Source organism: Sapajus apella, unplaced genomic scaffold (assembly GCF_009761245.1).
Source record: "Sapajus apella isolate SASKATOON/1434 unplaced genomic scaffold, GSC_monkey_1.0 scaffold18, whole genome shotgun sequence".
In the NCBI taxonomy this organism is placed as follows: domain Eukaryota; kingdom Metazoa; phylum Chordata; class Mammalia; order Primates; family Cebidae; genus Sapajus; species Sapajus apella.
Window position 1 is genome coordinate 21,570,678 of NW_022436958.1, and position 11,897 is coordinate 21,582,574.

Consider the following 11,897-nt stretch of genomic DNA (forward strand, 5'->3'; position numbering starts at 1 on the left):
ACAAAATGCCTTAGGCTGGATAACTTATAAAGACAAGAAATTGATTTCTTACAGTTATGGAGGCTGAGAAGCCCAAGATCAAGGCGTTGGCATTGATGTCTGGTGAGAGCTGCTCTGTGCTCCCAAGATAGTGTCTTGTGAAATCTGCAATCTCATGGGGTGGGAGGTAGAAGAAGAGCCAAACTCATTTACTCAAGGCCTTTTATGAGGGTACCTAACATGGTTCTTGAGGGCAGAGCCCTCATGATTTAATCACCTCAAAAAGGCCCTACCTCTTAACACCATCACCTTGAGAACGAAGTTTCCGTATGTGAATTTTGGGGGTATACACCCATTCAGACCATAGCACTATGTCAGCAGGTTATGTGAATATCAGTGAGGCAATAAAAGTGAAGCCTTTTTGTTAACAAGGTGCTACATCCAAGTAGACTAAAACTCATGTTTTGAATCTACAACTGTTCTCCAGAATCTCTTATGGGTTGCCAGTAGGCAAGCTTCTTTCCTCAAAACAAAAACAATCACAATTCCTCCAATAGAGAGTAGTGTGTAGTGTCAAAATAACCGTATTTACTGCCTTTCCAAGCCAGGATTCTCCATATTTTCCATTACCCACAGTCCTGTAAGAGAGCTAACAGTGCTTGTTAGGCACATCTCAAAGTGCTACAAAGGTGGTTATAAGACATATTATATGCAGTATAATACATCTATAAGTAGAAGTATAAGAAGTATTGTATGAATATTACTCAAAGCATATTTGGTAAATAATGAAGATCACCAAAAGTACAAATGACATTCCTTCATCCTGTTTTCTTGGTTTTCCAGTGCAGTTTTGGATAAAATATTAAAGAGAAAATTAATCAGGAGTGCTGAGCATTGTGTGAAAATAGAGATGTCAGGTCAGGCAATATATATGCATAATGTAGAAAGATCTACATTTTAAAAAGTAGTTATATGCTTGGGAGTATTTCGTATGTACTGTTTTCTTGGTATAAATATAGCGCATTAAATCAACAGGATTAGACAAATATGACAGATGGAAAAACACATCTTGGTGAGCAAAGTACGGAGGGATGAAGACATGATAAAGAAGAAAAGACTGCAGAGTGTTGATGTTCTTGTGACAAGAAGAAGGAGGTATGCACCGGAATGAGTCGTGGTAGGAAGGATTGTGGAAGACAGTAACAACAATAACTCGGGTTCATATGAAAAGGGATTGAGTTATGGATATAAGTGGATGCATTAAATCTTCAAGATCTAGAATTTATTCAGCACTGTGTTCCTTTTGTTGTTTTTTATACTAGCACAACTGCATTAATCAAATATTAGTGAATTTTTGGTGACTCATTCATGTACCTACGAAGGAACAGAGGTAAGCAGAACTCATTCTTCAGGTATTCGTAAGTAGGCAGCCTGTGCCCTCAAATGTTCTAAATTTCATTCTTTTCAGCAAGTGGGTAGGGAGGTCTGACCTTCCCAGGGATAGGTGGGGTGTGGAAGAGTTCACAGAACATCAAAAATATTGAGATGTTCAAATCAGAATGGATTCAACATCAAAGAGATATCTTGCACATATTTGAGAAAAGGTGAACAAAGCAATTCCACACAAAATTGCTTGTTTTGTGGCTGTTAATGAGAAAATTCCCATAAACATACCTTTTATCGTTTATGTCTCAGACCTTGTAAATCATGAAATGCAATTTCAGATTGTAGTGTAAGACCTATAGAGAAACGTGGGTATTGCTGTTAGCTGTAAATACAGTTCTTTATTATGATTGCAGCTTGTTCTCCCTAAAATAAAATTCAGCATGTGCTGAATTTAAGTTTAGCTTGGCTAACTTTTCTGCCAGATAGAATATAAGTACACGCATATAATACTGTGTTAGCTTTTTTTTTTCAACATGAACTCAAATTTTGAATGTTCTTATCCGTTTATTATTAAACCTTCACGCAAAAACAAAATGGGACAATGTAAGGGCATAATCTGTGGCATCAGATAGAGCTGTTTAGATCTTGATTATGCCACTTACTTGATTGCTAATCCTTATTTTTCTCATCTACAAAAATTGGATAGAAATGCTTACCTCATATGGTAGCTCTGAGGTGTAAAGGAGACAATGAACGTAGACTTTATTGGAATACTTCTGCAGCCTCAGTAAATAATACCCACTTTTCCCACCCAAGTTCTGAGCCAATTTAGAAATAGACAAGAGTAACGCAGGCAGGAGACCATTATCATTGACAAAGCTGACAATGGAGAGCTGAGGCTTCCTGATGCTGAATACCAGAAATAGACAGGCTCACCAACTGATATCAGGTAGTCCTGGACAGTGGGTCTTTCCACTGGGAAAAGGTCTTTGCCACTGTGCTTACAGCATGCCTAAAATCATGCTCCCTGTGAGATCTGCTACCAAAAGAGAAAGAGGCTGGAATACAAATACCCAGATTCTCCAAAACTGATCCTCAGGGGAGGATAAATGAGGAAGTGGGAGTATCCGGGAATGTTACAGCTCATGTGGCTCCCTCTCATGGGAAGAAAGGGCAGGAGTAGAGAATGAGTGTTCCCTGCCACAGAATGACTAGCACAGTGCCTGGCACAAAGAAGCATTTATTATTTGTTATCTATGCCTATTATAATTACCAATTCTTAAGAAAAAGTCAAAATAAATACAAGTTATACTTAGAACATATGGGAGAGTGGTAAGTGGCAAGTTTTAGAGAGATTGATAAAACCCGAGTAGTTAAGGTCCTTATATGTCATAATGTGCATTTTTATTGATAATGGATAACAAAAAATAATCTGAAATCAGGGAGAAACTCTGTATTGTCTGTTCTCATATTGTTATAAAGAACTACCTGAGACCCGGTAAGTTATGAAGAAAAGAGGTTTAATATACTCATAGTTCCGCAGGCTGTACAGGCAGCATGGCTGGGGGCCTCAGGAAACTTACAATTATGGTGGAAGGCGAAAGAGAAGCAAGCACATTTTTACCATGGCAGAGCAGGAGATGGAGAGAGAGCAAAGGGGAAAGCGCTACACACTTTCAAACAACCAGATCCCGTGAGAACTCTGTCATGAGATAGCACTAGGGGGATGGTGCTCAACCACCAGAAACCATCTCTATGGTCCAATCACCTCCCACCAGGCCCCACCTCCAACACATAGGGTCACAATTCAACATGAGATTTGAATGAGGACACAGAGCCAAACCATGTCAAACTTTCGAGTTTCCATTTTAGAATATGAACTCTTTCTTAGACTGTTTTGTGTTGCTATAAAAGAATACCTGAGTCTGGGTAATTTATAAAGGTAAGAGGTTTATTTGGTTCATGGCTGTGCAGGCTGTACGAGCATGGCACCAGCATCTGCTTCTGGCAAGGGCTACATGGAGCTTCTACTCATGGTGGAAGGCAGAGGAGAGTAGGCATCACGTGGTAACAGGAAAGAAGAGAGAGAGAAAAGAGAGAGAGAATGAGAGAGAGAGGAAGAGGGGTGAGGAGAGAGGTGTCAGACTCTTTAACACATCTAACAGGAACGAAGAGTCAGAACTCACTCAATCCCACAAGAATGGCAGCAAGACATTCATGAAGGATTTGCTCTCATGACCCAAACACCTCCCTCTAGGCCCCACCTCCAACATTGGGGGTCAAATTTCAACATGAGATTTGGAGGGGAAAAATATTCAGACTATTTCAAACTCTAACTGCAGTAAACAGGATAGAGAAGATGAACAGTCTCCCTGAGCCAGGCACCATGCTATGCACCTGATGGAATGCTCTCTCCTTTCATCTTCACAGCAATCTTGAGAATAATGCCATACTCACATTACTCCCATTTTAAGAGGGCAGAACTGAAACTTTGAAAGTTTAAATAATTTACCCAAGATACTCAGCTTATAAATGAAAAATCTAGAATTTGATCCCGTATCTACCTGAGTCTAAGACTCAGGACTGGCTTCATGGGCCTGTGACCCGTACAGTCACACAGAGCCCTGCATTTAAAAGGACTCTGTGCTTGGTTTCATGCTCTGCTGTCTCAGCATTGAAATTCTGAATCATTTTAGAACAAGGGTTCTGCATTTTCATTTTGCATTGGGTCCCTTAAATGATGTAGCCAGTCCTGCCAAGGTATCTTTTCTTACCATTATTCCAGGCACCACTGTCATTAAATCTGATTCTACACAAATAAAACTCCCTTTTCATCAGAGTTATGGAAAAATTAATGAATCTAGGTAGAATATTAGTATGTGGATGATTGTATACGGGTGTTTCTGCATTTACATGTACAAATGTCCACAATTCAGAGCTCAGTCACTGTCACCAATCTTTTCTCAAACATTGTTTTTATTCCTAGGGACTTCACCAGTGCTGCCATGCTGGCCCCATGATGTGAGTGGGACCCAGACCAAGAACTGGTGAGGACAAGGCCTGAAGGTTAGTGAGGGAAGAGGAGGAATACATTAATGTCTAAGCACATGTGTCTGGTCATATTCCAAGTCTCAGTACAAATTAATTTAGGATTATCTAGTTGATGTTTTCCACATTTCAGCTTCCATCAATTGGCACAAATAATGAAGGGATGATGCAATGTGTATTGGTACAATTTCACAACTTTTTTGGAGCCAGGCCCACTGAAAATTAGGTACCTATTACAGATGACAGAGGAGGGTATTTTAGAAAAACATGCTATGTGAACAGCCCTACATTGGTGCCTTATTTTCAATCCCTTTTTGAGATGGAGTCTCGTTCTGTCGCCAGGCTGGAGTGCAGTGGCGCAATCTTGGCTCACTGCTGTCTCCACCTTCTGGGTTCAAGTGATTGCCCTGTCTCAGCCTCCTGAGTAGCTGGGATTATAGGCGCACACCACCATGCCTGGCTAATTTAGTAGAGACAGGGTTTCACCATGTTGGCTGGGATGGTTTCAATCTCTTCTTTAAGGTAGTTGGCCACTCTAGCTATCCCTTTAAGAAAGAACTTTTTTAAAAAAAAATTGAAAATACAAAAAGAAAGACCCTAGAAAAATTATTCTAAGTTTTTCCATATTTTTTTCACATGCACATACACACACATACACAGACTTACAAAATAGAAAATGGTGCAATAATTTTTTGTAATCTGGATTTTTTCCTACTTATATTGAGCATTAATAGTTTTGAAAAAAAACTATTAATAGCCCTTTTGGTCATTTAAATGATTTCTTGTTTTTTTTTTTTTCTATGAAATCCATTGTTGTAAAAAAAAATCTGATTATTTTCTTAAGCTGAAATGAAATATCCTATTAAAAGAATATATACACTTATAAGACCCTTATCAACAAGGTGCATACTTTGGACTTCAGGGGAACAGAGATAACTTGCCACTCTACCACACACACTGTGACCACATGATCGTAGACGTGCCATGCCTCTCTCCCTGGAGAGAAGAGCTTTTCTTGGTTTACTATAGCTTTGGCTATATCTTTGTTTACCATACCTTTAGTAAGGAGATATGACTATTGCCTAAACATACTTATTTTTTTTCTTTTTTAAGGTAGGTTATATATTTATTGAGCTCGTTTTTTCCTTGCTAAATGTTATTATTATTCTCTTACATATTGCCCTAGAACTTATTTATCCCCTATTGAATAAATGTGTGGCTTTTCTTTCTCCAATCTAAAATCAGTGTTATTCATGTTGCAATGTTGTTGCCTAATTTTGAGTCTCTAAAATGTCTTGTAAATAAGAATTAGATCCCAAAGAAAATTATTCTGGCTAATTCTAAATCTTTGAAAGTTATTTCTATGCCTTAGTTGTATTCTGTGAGGATTTATTATGACTTTCTAGAGCTTTCTAGAATTTGACAGAGAAGAAACAGCCTGAAAACCAATCTTTTGAGTAAGCTCAGATATTACTCATAGGAGCTCACACACTTAGATTCTTTTCTAAATCCTAGGTTTGCTTTAGAGGACACATATTGATCAAGCACATTGATTAAACTTCAATGAGAAGTTTAATAGGAAACTCTTATTTAAAAATCCTCTCTGGCCAGAAATTGAATAAGTAATTTTAGAGCAATATGATGTGTTTTTGAGTGATAAGCTGGATTCTGAAAAGACATTTATTCAGTAATGCTAATAAAGTAATCATAATTCTTTTCGCTAATTGCTTTCATCTCAAGTAATATTGTTTAATCAACCACAAGAGGACGAAGAGAAAAACGCCAACTTGACCTTTGACTTTTAACCTCAACAGTGCGTCTTTATGTCGCTGCAGTAGCAGATTGCTGCAGTTCTTCCCTATTGTTTTCTCAAACATTTCTCTGGAATAGTGCTCTAAACTCTAGGGGTAATTCATCTGCCTATAACATTGGGGAACTGCTTCTCTGATTATTAGATCAAATAAGAGGATAAACTAGAGAGCTTATCAAAAAACCAGGAAAACATATTTGGGACACTACATAATATTTTGTGCTTGGATCTTCTATTTTCTTTTTTTTTTTTTTAATTTTACTGCCAGTCACTCTACTGCTCATTTTGGGAACATTTGCTCATTTCTTCTACTGTAAGTTTACCATTTTTTAATATACCATTGAAGATCTGCAAAGGTCCTCACATTTTTAGGTAGCTAAAATTGGATGTTAATATTTTTTGAAAACCTGTTGTCTGGTAGTAATAAGGAGAAACTGGGACAAGAAAGTGGAAATAGCTATTTTTAAATTGTTACCAAATTCTTGTGTCCCTTGAGGTAAAATTTCGAATTTACTTTTGAGGACAGATTGCTTCTTTACTTCCATGCCTTGATTCCCAGACACATATATTTTGATTATGGGGGAGATGCCACCATGGTCTCTAATTCAAAGTGTGTACTGCATCCTGTAAGACAGAATACCATCCTTTTAAGCGGCTGTCTCCCGGTTGGCCCCAGAGTGGAGTCTTCAGTGAGCTATTCCAGCTTTCAAATAGCCCAGCCATTTCTGAGAGATTGGGTGTGTGTGATAAGGCATTTAGACCATTGCTAGGAAAACCTTCAACTGGGAAAGATGCTTTGAAAGGGGATATCTTCATTTTCCTTAAGACTCACCACAATAACTCCCTCTTACTACTAAACATTTGGATAGGGCCAAATCTCATTATGCTGCAGGTGGGTAAGTACACACTATGTCCTGGGAAAAAATAGTGTACATGCCAGAAGCATTTCAAGACTTTCCTGATAATATATAGCAACAGAAACCTGGGGAACATGTGTGAGAGTGCGTTCTCAGGGTATTTTTCATAAGAAGAGACAACATTACATTGGGTTAAAATCATGGATATGGATGTGCTTAGTAGAGATTCTGGATTTAATGTGTTAGCTCATGCAACTGGAGGTGGCTTTAAAATCTTTCCTGGTGGATTGACTAAAACTTGGACTCAATGGTGGTCTGCATTTAATGGGGATACCATGCCAGAGCTTCTCGGCATGCTGTGGAGAAGGGAATCCACAGGCTTGGGAGATAAGGTTGGACTGGATTTATTATGTGCAACCTGATGCCCATCCTCCCACCTAATGCTCCACCAGAAGGACTGGAAGACATTCTCTTCACTAAGACACTGAGAAATACTTTAGTAGAGGACACACCTGAATCCTTAAAATGCTCTGTGATTGCTCTACTTTGAAGGTCAGAAACGACTGTGGGGGATGCTGCCCAATGAAATGGGCTCCCTGATTTGATTATGATGTGCCTTGATGTGTGTCTTCATCTTTCTTTTCATTAACATTTAGTGAGGCTGGGCGTGGTGGCTCATACCTGTAATCCCAGCATTTTGAGAGGCCCAGGTGGGTGGATCACTTGAGGTTAGGAGCCTGGATAACATGGTGAAATCCCATCTCTACTAAAAATACAAAAATTAGCTGGGCGTGGTGGCACATGCCTGGAATCCCAGCTACTTGGGGAGGCCTAAGCAGCAGAATTGCTTGAACCTGGGAGGTGGATGTTGCAGTGAGCTGAGATCACACCACTGCACTGCCTGGGCCACTGAGCAAGACTCTTGTCTCAAAAATAGTAAAATAAAATAAAATAAAAATAAAGTTTATTGAGTTTCTTGGATCTATATGTTTATGTTTTTCAACAAACCTGGGAAATTTTCAGCCATATTTCTTCAAACTTTGTTCCTGTCCCCTCTTCTCTCACCTGGGAAACTACATTTACATTTAGAGTAGGTTGTGCATGGTTGTTCCACAGCTCACTGAAGCTCTGTTGACATTTTTCAGTCATTTTTTATCCATGTTTCATTTTGAATAGTTTCTATTGACATGTCCTCATCTGTAGTGTGTAATCTACTTTCAATCCCATCTAGTTTATTTTTAATCCATAAATTGTATTTTTCAACTCTAGAAGTTTGATTTCAGTCTTTTTTTTTTTTTTTTTGAGACAGAGTCTCACTCTGTTGTTCAGGTTGGAGTACAATAGTGTGATCTCAGCTCACTGCAACCTCTGCTTCCTGGGCTTAAGTGATTCTTCTGCCTCAGCCTGCTGAGTAGCTGGGATTACAGGTGCTTGCCACTGCACCCGGCTAATTTTTGTATTTTAGTAGAGATGGGGTTTCACCATGTTGGTGAAGCTGATCCTGACCTCCTGACCTCATGTGATCCGCTCACCTTGGCTTCCCAAAGTACTGGAATTACAGGCGTGAGCCACCGCACTTGACCTGTTATCTCTGATTTTTTTGAAAAGTGGTTTGTAATTCTTGTAGAGATCTTTCACCTCCCTAGTCAGCTGTAGTCGTACGTATTTTATTCTTTTTGTGGCAATTGTGATGGGAATCTATTCCTGATTTGGCTCTCAGCTTAACTGTTGTTGCTGTATAGAAATACTAGTTATTTTGCACATTGATTTTGTATCCTGAGACTTTGTTGAAGTTGTTTATCAGTTTAAGAAGCTTCTGGGCTGAGACTGTGGGGTTTTCTAGATATAGGATCATGCCGCCTGCAAACAGGGATAGTTTGACTTCCTCTCTTTCTATTTGGATGCCCTTTACTTCTTTCTCTAGCCTGCTTGCCCCGGCCGGGACTTCCAATACTATTTTGAATAGGAGTAATGAGAGAGAGCACCCTTGACTTTTGCCAGTTTCAAGGGAAATGCTTCCAGTTTTTGCCCATTTAGTATGATGTTGGCTGTGGGTTTGTCATATATGGCTCTTACTATTTTGAGGTACATTTCTTCAATACCTAGGGGAGTTTTTAACATGAAGTTACTTTCATCAAGAGTTTTTAACAAGAAGGCATGTTGAATTTTATCGAAAACCTTTTATGCATATATTGAGATAATCATGTGGTTTTCGTCTTTAGTTCTGTTTATGTGATGAATTACATTTATTGATTTGCAGATGTTGAACCAACCTTGCATCCCAGGGATTATAGCCTACTTGATCGTAGTGGATAACCTTTTTGATATACTGCTGGATTCTGTTTGTCAGTATTTTGTTGAGAATTTTTGCACTGATGTTCATCAAGGATGAACATAGAAAATAAAATAGAATAAAGTTTAAAATAGAAAAAAGAAATAGAAATAGAAAAGAGAAAAAATAAAATAGAAAAAAGCTTACAGAATAAGGGTATAAAGAATGAAATATTTTTATACAGCTACACAATGTGTTTGTGTTTAAGCCAAGTGTTATTACAAAAGAGTCAAGAGGTTTTAAGAAATTAAAAAGTTTATGAAGTAAAAGTTACAGTAAGCTAAGTTTAATTTATTACAAAGGAAGGGAAATTTTAAAATAAATTCAGCAAATTTGAAATGTACAGAGTTTACATAAACTACAGCAGTGGACAGTAATGTCCTAAGCCTTCATGTCCACTCACCACTCACTCACCAGAGAAACTTCCAGTCCTGCAAGCTCCATTCATGGTAAGTGCCCTACACAGGTATGCCATTTAAAAAAATATTTTGCTGGGCATGGTGGCTCACGCCTGCAATCCCAGCACTTTGGGAGGCTGAGGCAGGCAGATCACCTGAGGTCGGTTGTTCGAGACCAGCCTGATCAACATGGAGACACCCCATCTTTACTAAAAATACAAAAAAATAGCTGGGCGTGGTGGTGCATGCCTGTAATCCCAGCTACTCAGGAGGCTGAGGCAGGAGAATCTCTTGAACCCAGGAGGCGGTGATTGCAGAGCGCTAAGATCAAGCCATTGCATTCCAGCCTGGGCAACAAGAGTGAAACTCCATTTCAAACATAAATAAATAAAAATAAAAAATCTTTTATATCATATTTTTACTTTATCTTTTCTGTTGAGATGTTTAGATATACAAATACCATTGTGTTCCAACTGCCTACAGTGTTCATACCGTAACGTGCCGCGTAGTAGGCTTCTTTAAGTACACCATGATGTTTGCACAACGGCAAAGTTTCCTAATGACAAATTTCTTACAATGTATCCCTGTTGTCAGGCTACTCATGACTGTAGTTTTGTTATCTGTAACCTTTTGGGTCTGTTTTAATTGAATTTTCCTCATTGTTATAAGCCTCATTTTTCTACCTCTTCATATACCTGGTAATTTTTGCTTGGGTGGCAGCAGCTGTAAAGTTTACATTTTTAGGAGCTGAATATGCTTGTATTTCTCCATATATACCTGAGCTTTTTTCTAGGACACAGTTAATTTGCTTGGATACATTTATCCTTTCAAGGCTTACTTTTAAGCTTTGTTATGCAGACTAACAAAGTCTAGGACTGATGGTTTTTCCCTCCTACAAATGTAATATACTTCCGAGTATTTTACCTGGTGTCCCATGCGTTACAAGGCTTTTCCTCTCTGGCCGAGGAGATCACCGTTTCTGCATCTCCGTAAACTCCGGAGATTGCTCTACTGCCTCTTTTGAGTAGCTCTTTATCCAACCTCAGGGAGTTTTCTCACTGCATGGGCTGACCACTGCCCAGCTGAAGAATCTCTGCAAGACAGCCTTAATCTACTTAAACAGGATTTTTTGGGAATGTAAATGGGAGATCCAACCTAAATTACATTAAGTAAAACACAGGATTCATTGTCTCTTAATACTGGAAAACTGAAGGATAAAGCTCACTCGAGAGAGTGGATGCAACAGCAAATGAGGCCATCTCTCCTGTGCTCACTGTTGCTCTTCCTCCGTTTATCCTTTGTCTCTCTCTGTCCTCTTTGCTGATGGTAAATGATTTCTTACTGGAGACAGCCTCCTCCAGGTGGAGGGGAAGGTGTCCTGAAGCAGTGGCGGCTGCTATCACCATCCTAGTCTTTCCTGAGGTCCCAGTATCAAATCTCAAGAGAAACGTACTGGCCTGTTACAGTCACATGCCCATTCCTGAGCCAAGCATTGTGCATGGTAGAAGGTGTGTTCTGACAGGCAAGGCCAGGGTTAGCACTAGTTAAAACCTGTGAAATGAACTCCCTGCAGGAGAGAATAGTTTTATTACTAGAAGATGCTGAGGGAGGGAGTTTGGGTTGACAAACCAGCAATGATCAATTCACCCAGTTTCCTCATCAGTAAAGTGGATGAAAAAGTCTAAAACGTGACAGTGTATTCATTAGGTGCTTGGCCTATCATAAGGGCACCGTAAATGTTGTGTTGTTATTCATAATCTGAGCTTAGTACCTCCAGTTGTCAGTGACTGCATTCACTTCTCTGTATCACTAATCCTCAGTGAAGAAGTTTCTCCTTTGTCTCTCTGTGCCAAGAGTCACTTGAATCCCTACCATGGGCCTCAGTTTTCAGGTACCTGGGTTCCTGATCATTTGCCATTGCCATTTCTCCAGTGTACCTGTTTTCTGCCTTGCCTAAGCAGAGATCTTTTGTAAGCATCACATCAGCATCAGGAAACAAATGGTCCACCCAAATTGGGTAATTTGAGCAGAGTTTATTAAGGAGATTATTTATAATGGTGTTAGCAGGTTATAGGGAAATCACAGGG